Raw genomic sequence first — 8837 nt, 5'->3', positions numbered from 1 at the left:
CAGTGCCAACCCATGGTCCCTGGCTCCAACTTAACACCAACAGGAATCCCCAATTTGGGAAGCAGTGAAGAAGGAGACTGTTCTGAACAAAAGAGCTCAATTGTGATAGAGCACAGCTGTGAGGTTGCCCTGGGGCCAGGCCCCTTCCCCTAGACAGCTCTGCTCCTCAATAGTTTGCTTTGCTCTGCTCCATGCTGCACTGGCCTGCTCCACTATGCTTTGGTCGCTTTGCTCTGTGACAGTGTGCTCTGGCCTGTGCTGGTCTGTGCTGGTCTGCTCTGGTCTATTCTGCTCTTTTACCACAAAACATCTAGACTGTTTCAACTCAGTCAGGGAGATGCAGGCTTCAATCTTCAGTGCAAAGGGAAAGTAGCTCTCAGAGCCAGAGGGGAGCTGATTATATGAACAGTGGTCCCTGCCCTTGGTCTGTGATTGGTCTGTTCTCATGCAAATAAGGACTCCAAATCCTCGAAGTTTGATTGGTCCAAAAGGCACTGTCCTGATTGGTCAAAATAGAGCCACTCTGGTTGGTTGGAGCTGGGCAGCTCCAATTAGATGGGAAAAGTCTCAGTCCTATTGGATGAAATAGGATTCCAGGAATTCCTTTGTAAGGGCTGGCTCAGATGACAGAGACAGTGCAGGCAGGCAGTTGAGTGCAGACTTCTCCCCAAAGTGCAGTTTGCCTAAGAGGCCTGAGTAGGTTCTGGTTTTGTTGTTGGTGGTTTTTTTGTTTTGTTTTGTTTTGTTTAATTTGACCCCAGTTAGCCACCAGGAGCCCTTCTTAGTAGGTGTTTTCTTTCTCAGGGTTCACATCTGTGAACAATCCCCATTCCAGTTTTTCTTAATCACTGAAAAAATTCAATATCCTGGACTCTTTTCTTTTTTAGGGCCCCTGCACCATTTAGGTCCCCTGCACCATTACTGTTTTCAGACTTCTCTTCCTGACCTTTCTCTCTATTGAACAACCCAACTACCCCAACTCCTCTTCTCTATTGCCAGGCAACACCCTTTTCTGTGGATAATGAACTGCCCTATATCCCAACCTTTCCTTCAAAATCTCTTCACCTCCCCTTGCCTGTTAGGTAACTGTAAAGTATTTCTACACGGAGAACAGTGGACAGACAGTCTTCCAAAGGAACCAGAGAATTAGCCCAAAGTAGCATTTCATAACTATAAATTTTCTTAGGAATTTGTTGTTCTTTATCATTAACATGTACATAAATTTTTTTACCGTACTTCAAAATATATCTGAGTTTGTATTCATCTCAGCTGTATAAAATTGTTTAGTATGTGTGGAAATGGGTGCTACAGGAAGAGACACCTTGATTCATTATGGCTTTCAATACTCCCACAAGCCTCTCTGTTGGAAGCTATTCTTTCCTCCACATCCACACGTAAGTGAGTTTATTGAGAGTGGAAATGACATTCCACAGCTCCAGTTCTTCTTCCAGATCTTTACTCTTCCATCTGCCTGTAAAAGTCCTCATTGAGGGCTTCTTAGCTTTCATCATCCTTGTTAGGCTCACTTCATTCAGTGTAGACTTTCAGAACTGGCCCACAGTCTCTTTTTGCCACAATTCTGGGAGAGTTCAGTGTTCATGTAGAGAAAAGACCACATCCTAATTTCACGTTCCCTAGATCTCTTTCACGTTACCCTTTCCTTCTCTGCCCTCCTCCAAGGCACACACCTTTACCAGGTCATTTAGAAATTTCAAAGTTCCACGTTCAAAATTTTGTAAACAAATTTTTGTTTTTTTCACCTTTCTCATACTATCCTTCACACCAAATCTGTACAACAATCTCAACAAACCCTCCAGTCCCTGGATTCCCTATTTTCTTTGGATTTTTTAGTTCTGTTCCTAGGTTACCTTCCTTCCTTACTTACCTTGGGCTTCAAGATTGTTCATCTCAAGTTCAACGTCACCAGCAATCTGCAAAACCTAAATGTTTGAGCAGTAACAATTAACCTTTCTTGTTTCTACATTTTGGTAGTTGTGAATATTTGATAAAAAGCCCCTCGTTCTTTGATTTTTGCACTCCTATTGAGTTATGACTTCCAGCTTTGGCTAGGACCTCAGTACCCTTACTTGTCCTTCATTAGTTTCTTCCAAAATTTCCCTCAAAACCCATTCAGAACCTGCACCACTCCCCCTAAATTTCTACTCAGATTCTGTTTTATTCCCAGCAGATTTCAGTCTCCTACTTCATATTAATGCAAAAAAACAGAAGTTCTCTCCTTCAGCTTCCTACATCCATACCCACAAAATCTATTATCTATATGAACAAGTAGTAAAGATCATTTTTATTCAGAGAAAAACAAAGTGCCGATATTAACTATTTTTCATCATTAGCGAGGTCCTAGCTCATTTGACAGCTTAGAGTGTAGAAACAGACCAAATCTGGTCTGAATAATTATAGACAACAGGTGTTCCAGTGTATGTATTCCTGTCTAAATGGGAGCCGGACAAAAATACAACATAATCCTTCATTTATTGTTTTGTTTATAAACTATACACATACTTTCAGTCCTGTCAGAGTACAATTAGATTTCTAAAATGGACAGCACAGAGACTGTGCCACTTCAAGTTGAAAAAGAACATGCATCTTGGATCACTGTCGGAGAGAGAGCTGCTGAGACTTCATTCTCTACAACTCACATCTTCAGAGTCCTCACCTTCATCAAGATGCTACTCCCTGGTGTTATTGACAGCTCAGGAACACTCTAGCTGCTGTCTTGGAGGGTCTGGGTTCTGCACCTAGAAACAATCCAAACCAACTTTTTTCAACCTTCAAGAGAAAATATTCAGCTAGGTAATTAGAAACTACCTCTCTCCAGTAAAAAGAACTCAGTGTCCTTAATCGTTGAACCCTTTATAACAAGCAGGAGAACTTGCAATAGTTTAATGAATTAGGTTTCTACTTCTCAATTGAGAAGGCACAAAACTGACCCAGATGGCTTTGCTTTTGAAAAGACTGGTAGAAAATTTTATACTTTCAGCTAAGCTTCCAGTTTATCAGGGCTCAGTATTTCTTCTCTTTCTTAAATATAAAATTAATGTCTTATATAAGTGAGAGAAGAAAAAAAGACATGAGATAGCAGTATGTTTCATTCATAGTTGGGATTTTTTTTTCCAGGAGAATATTTCCTTTTCTTTTCTGCCAGTGTATTTACATGGACTAACCTGGATTATTTTATGAGTAGATGAAACATTGCATTCTTCTTCAACTATTCTGGAAGCCAGCAAAAACAATAGACTCCAATGCAAGAAGAATTTTAGGTTTCACCTTCATAAAAGCCAAGGATCTATCCAAAATATTGGTAGCCAGGATAAAAGTTTATGTACAAGATCTCTCCCCACTCTCCACCCTCACCAAAAAAGTTGGTTAAATCCCTTAGATTTTTGACACTTCTCTGTCTTTGACACAAATTGTTCTTGTTCCCAATGGTAGCCATCTTCAAACTGAGCCTTTTTTCCTCAGGATTAGAATGTCTGTGCTTATTCCGGGTAGAGCTTCAAGAACTCAGAGAGCTGCGCTCATTCTAGACTGCCAAGAGCAATGCTCCCAGGTCCTTCACTCTGTGGCAGGTGCAGTGGCTGGCCTAGAGAGGTGAGCATAGAGGAACATCGTGGACTCTTCCATGCGTCAGGCACCCATCAACTCAGCAGTGCCCCGACAGGCATCCCCTCCACTGCCATGGCCATCTGCTCAGCCTCACAGCCCAGCTTCCTGCCACTGCCCACGCCCATGCCTCCTGCTGGCAGCACCTCGTCCTGCAGACCGCTGGCCCCCCAGCCGCTCTGGGGTCTTACCAAGCCACCAGCAGAGGCCGAAACAAACCTCTTTTTGTTCATCATGTTTTTAATTTCCAAAACTAAAAATTGTTCTCTGATTTTTTCATATGAACATGTTTTGGTGTCATAAGCAGTTTGCCTTTGCTTATATCCTTGCTGATACTGGCTTCTTTTTGTTTCCTGTGTTCTATTGATTGTTTTTGTTCACTTCCCCCCCCACCCCCACCCCCCACCTACCGCTATTTGTTTTTGTATCTGTCTCCTAAGTTTATCTTTTCTAAAATGTCTAAAGATTGTTGGCTGCCTCTTAATATGTTAAAACCAAAAGCTCACTGGAAGAAGTGTGTTGGTGTGTGTTAGTGGGGAGGTTATACTAAACCTGGCTGTCTAGGATGCTAGGAGCAAGGCAGGAAAAGCAGGCTGCATTTCAAAATGTAGATTTCTCTACAATCATGCTATTCTTAGCTCCTATACTCGCCCCCACCTCATCCTGTATCTTCTATCTCTGAATCCTGAAGCTCCTGGGCTCAGTTTCTCCACACTCAGCCTCTTGCTACCTGGATGGATGTAAGTAGGGCAGTTTCCTGAGTGCTCGAGGAAACGGAGCAACTTCAGCCAATTGGTATATGGATTTTCAACCAATCATGCTGTCAATTGTCTCTCACCCTATGTTATGGACATTCTGTCAGGCAAACTAGATCACTTCTTATGAGTGCTCCACTCCTGCAGGCACTGGATTCCTATTTCTTCTAAGTCTATTAAATCTCCATTAGTTTATTGTGTAAACGTTTTCTGAAATCTTTCGTGCACTGTCTCTTATGTTCTCTTTGTCCTCGTGACTAATAGCTTTTTAATTCATCATTGATAGTTTAATAAAGTTTTTGGAGGAAGAGCTGATGGGCAAGGATGGTCAATCTGTCAAGTTTAACTGGAAGGGCTCAAGTAGTCAGCTGTTGACATTTCTAAAACATTGGACAACATCGTAAGGGTACATATGGTCTGGGAGCAATATGTAATGCCATGTGTCATTTGTAGCACTAGAATATATCCTTTGGCTCAAGCTTCAATGTATAATCAGAATTTAAATTCCCCAGTAGCTATCATCCTAATCCAGTGATATCATCCTAGACCAGGTTTCTGCAATCTGTCACGTGAATTGAAACAAATGTAGCAAATGTCAGAAACTAACCTGGATTTACTGGGATGCCTGAAGTCTGCCCAACAATTGACTTACAAAAAGTACTTAATATATATTTGTTGAAGGAAGGAACAAAGGAGCAGAGCCATGAGCTTGTTTAAGGGTAAAAAGCAATTAGGCTAAATGCTTTCAATTAAGATTAGTGTTTATCTATAGCTTCATAATTATCCAACCATAGGAATACCATTGACACTGTTAATGAAGAAACTAAAATTCAATAATGTAATTGGAAAATAATACTGAAACAGGGACTGTACACGATAAATTGTGTGTGTTTGCATTCTAGTCCATATACACATTCTTAGGTACCATTTTTCTTTTCTTTTTTAATTGAAATTTACTTTTAAAGAGAGAGGAAGAGAGACAGTGAAACCAGTATGAGAGGAAAACATCAATGGCTGCCTCCTGCATGCCCACTACCAGGGATGGACCGGCCACGTTTCCGTTCATGGGATGACACCCAACCAACTGAGCCACCTGGGCAGGACTCTGTTGTTCTAAAGGATTACTTCGTCTCACTGGGTTCTGGGGAAAAACTGGCTCAGGAGATGCAACTGTTAGGTCCTAATCTGAAGTTGAGAGAGGAGAGCGTGCAAGAGAGGAAAACGGGGAACCATTAACCTGACTTCAGTGATAAAAAAAAGATCTTTCATATAATACAATGATATAATGGTACCTAAACATGCCATTTATAAAATAGAAGATACAGATTCAAGAAAAATGTAGAGAACAGCAAAAATTTTATATAAAAGAATATAGAAATATATATGGCTATTATATCATTGAAATAAAATCTTAAAATATATGAAAAACATCAGATTAATAGATCAAAAATAATAATGAACATTTTACTGGGAAAAGTTTTGAAATTAAAATAACAAAGATAAGAAACAAAAAAAGGTAGAAAATATGCCTGATATCAAATGAATAAGCAGAAGTCAATACTGTGATATGTCATAATAATGGCTGTAAAGTTGAAGAAAACAAATATAAAGAATCTCCAAACTTCAAAAGTGGGAGGAAAGTAAGCAGATTACTACCAGGAAACCACATTTCAGAGAGCTCAGACTGCCAAAGACAGCAGAGCGACATCTTCAAAGGTTGTACTTAAAGAGAAAGCATGTGACTCAAGCCTGCTGTGCTCACACAGGTCCCTATTGCCTGGAGGCCAAAGGATCATTCTAGGATAGGCCAACTCCCCACACTTTTTCTCCTTATGTGTCTTTCTTCAGACAACGGTCGAGTATTGTGCTGAGAACACTAATAACTAGAGGATTACAGGAAAACCCAAAGTCTTCAAATGTCTTGTAAACAAACTGCTCACTCTAGTCACACATAAAAATATAAAGGAGGAAAAGATAAAAGAATGATCATTAAAAGGGTAAAATACAACACCCAGAAGGACACATTGGTGTGGATTTTAAATAATTCCAACAATTTTTGGAACAAAGTCATATTTTAAGTGTCAGTTCTTCATGTAGAAATCATAAACAATGTGACAGGATAGAAACAGAAAAGATTAAAAAGTATCGAATATCTGATAAAAAAAATAATACAAAAGTATTGGGATTGCTGAGGCAGATACAATTTTATGTATTATACCAGTCAACAAATATGTATTGTGTATTTATGTGCCAGACATAAAGCCAGGAGCTGCACTAGACAAAAAGAATCTATCTATATATATAAAAGCAAAGTGACTGAAAGGTGGTGGAACGACCAGAACAACCAGTGGCTATGACAGGCACTGTGGCAGCCAACCAGCCCGATAGGCTGGCCAGTCAACCGCCCGGGCCCCTCCCCCTGCCAGCCCCGCCCCCGATGGGCCCCCCCAACCCCAATCACTGAAGTGTGACCTTCAGTGATTCTAAGTAAGTAAACGCTCTCCAGCCTTCATAGACAGGAACCTGAATGACGAGTGACCAGGAGGAAAACTGCTCATGGTCTGGACTGTCAGTCAGATGTCCAGGAGAGGCACCCAGCACAACCACCATCTTCCTGTGCTCTCTCTCCACTGCTTACAACCAAAGAGGGCAGCCACATCACACCACGGCCTCTCCTTAGAGGGTTTGTCAGCAGGGAACTAAACCACATTACCTGTCTAGGGAGAGGCTTAGAAACGGAAGCTGTAAGTGTCCCTGACACTAAAGCACCTTTGAAGCTTCAGCTCATCCGAAAGCCAACAGCAAACGTGTATACACCTGCAAAGATCTTTGACACTAATAACTCCCACTGGCTGGTCCCGCCCCGAATCAGCTGCCCCCCCATCCTGATCGGGGGTGGGCGGCTGGACCCCACCGTGCATGAATTCATGCACTGGTCCTCTAGTACAGTGATGAACAATAAAACAGAAACACCAATTGCCTCTCAAGTAAGAATAATTGATACAGACAAATGTAAATGGGAAAAAAGATACAAATGATACACAGAGGCTATGGAGGGTATAAGGAGTCCTAATGTTTCTGGCATTACAGATGAGACCTGAACTTACATTTTAAATTGTTTACAAGAAATTTCATAAATAGGATACTTACATTCGGAATGATGCTGTGCTTCCTAGCCTTCATAACTCCATTCAAACTTGCTCAAGTACCATCTTCCCTGTCTTTTCCTTCCTCTTCATGACACATGTACAGATACACACACACTCACCTAGAGTATCATTGTGATATCTATCCATGCTGCCCACCACTTATCTCATGTACTGTGTACTCACTGACCTCGATCCGCAGTCTCCAGGACCCGCAAAGCTCCTTGAGGACAGAAAGCATGTCTGTTCTACTTTGTACCACCAGGGGCTAGCATAGGAAAACCCTTTCCTTCTCTGTCTCAGTAGAAACTCCAAAGTTCCCTCTTCCACTTCAGATGGGACTATATCCATTATAATCTACTTAAGCAAACTCGTCTAACACACACACACACACTCAAAGATAGTGGAAAGTTCAGATCCTGAACTGAATTATTGGCATTTCTGCTTCCAACCCTGGGACAAGAAAAACAAAAGCTTGCCTGCGTTCTTGAAATGGATTTGGAGTGGTCTCTTTTATTCTTTTCTGTGTTTTATATCAATAAGAGCCAAACATAAATAATCTCTACAAATTATCTTGCCATATGTATCATGGGCAAGTTTTTCAGCAAGAAAATTATATAATACTGAACCTAACACAGTAATAAATAAACTCACCAATTGCCAGAATTAATACCACCTAATGAGTAACTGTTGCAGTGGTAAAACATGTTCTGCAAAGTTTCAACTTTATATTATGGTTCAATTCAGTTCACCTTTTAAAAAGTGTTAATGTTTTGGGCCGGCAATGCGGGCTGTGCAAGGATTCACATCTAAAAGAAGAGACAGATGCAGAGAGAAAGTTTATTTTCCCCGAAGGGAAAGCGCCTGTGCATGGCAAAGAACAAAAAGCTGCTCCCCCTTTTAAAGCCTTGGCTGCTGTTGCTAGGTGACAAGGATGGGAGGGGAACTTGGGGGCTGAAACTGAGCAGACATCAGGGAAATTGTAGTTTGTTAGTTCTAAAGCCTGTAAAACATTCTTAAAGCAAAAGTTACAGAGTTCAAAAGAGCCTTGTTTGAAGGGGAGGAGGGAGGAGAACTTACCTAGAGACTTCTTGGTGCAAATTATCCCTGAGTTGTAAAAATAGCAGGAAGGAGGGGTATGTATGTAAGAATGTAGCCTTGAGAGTAGCTTATCTTGTATTGTACTTTGAACACAGGGGCTGTTTAAATCAGAGGAGCTAAGGGGATTAATTACCAGATGCTTCTCATAAATTGTGGAAGGCCACAGCAAAGAAAAAGAAAGGCCTTTTTCCCCATCCCTACATAAAGTATGACC

At 41.0% G+C, this 8837-nt stretch overlaps 1 pseudogene; it reads right to left on the bottom strand.

Annotated features, from left to right (window-relative positions):
- Positions 1-2550: 2550 nt before the first annotated feature.
- LOC111824261 lies at positions 2551-8229 on the bottom strand (annotated as a pseudogene).
- Positions 8230-8837: the final 608 nt, after the last annotated feature.

The sequence above is a fragment of the Myotis lucifugus genome, unplaced genomic scaffold (assembly GCF_000147115.1).
Source record: "Myotis lucifugus unplaced genomic scaffold, Myoluc2.0 scaffold_1064, whole genome shotgun sequence".
In the NCBI taxonomy this organism is placed as follows: domain Eukaryota; kingdom Metazoa; phylum Chordata; class Mammalia; order Chiroptera; family Vespertilionidae; genus Myotis; species Myotis lucifugus.
This window is presented reverse-complemented; position numbering and strand designations above follow the sequence as displayed.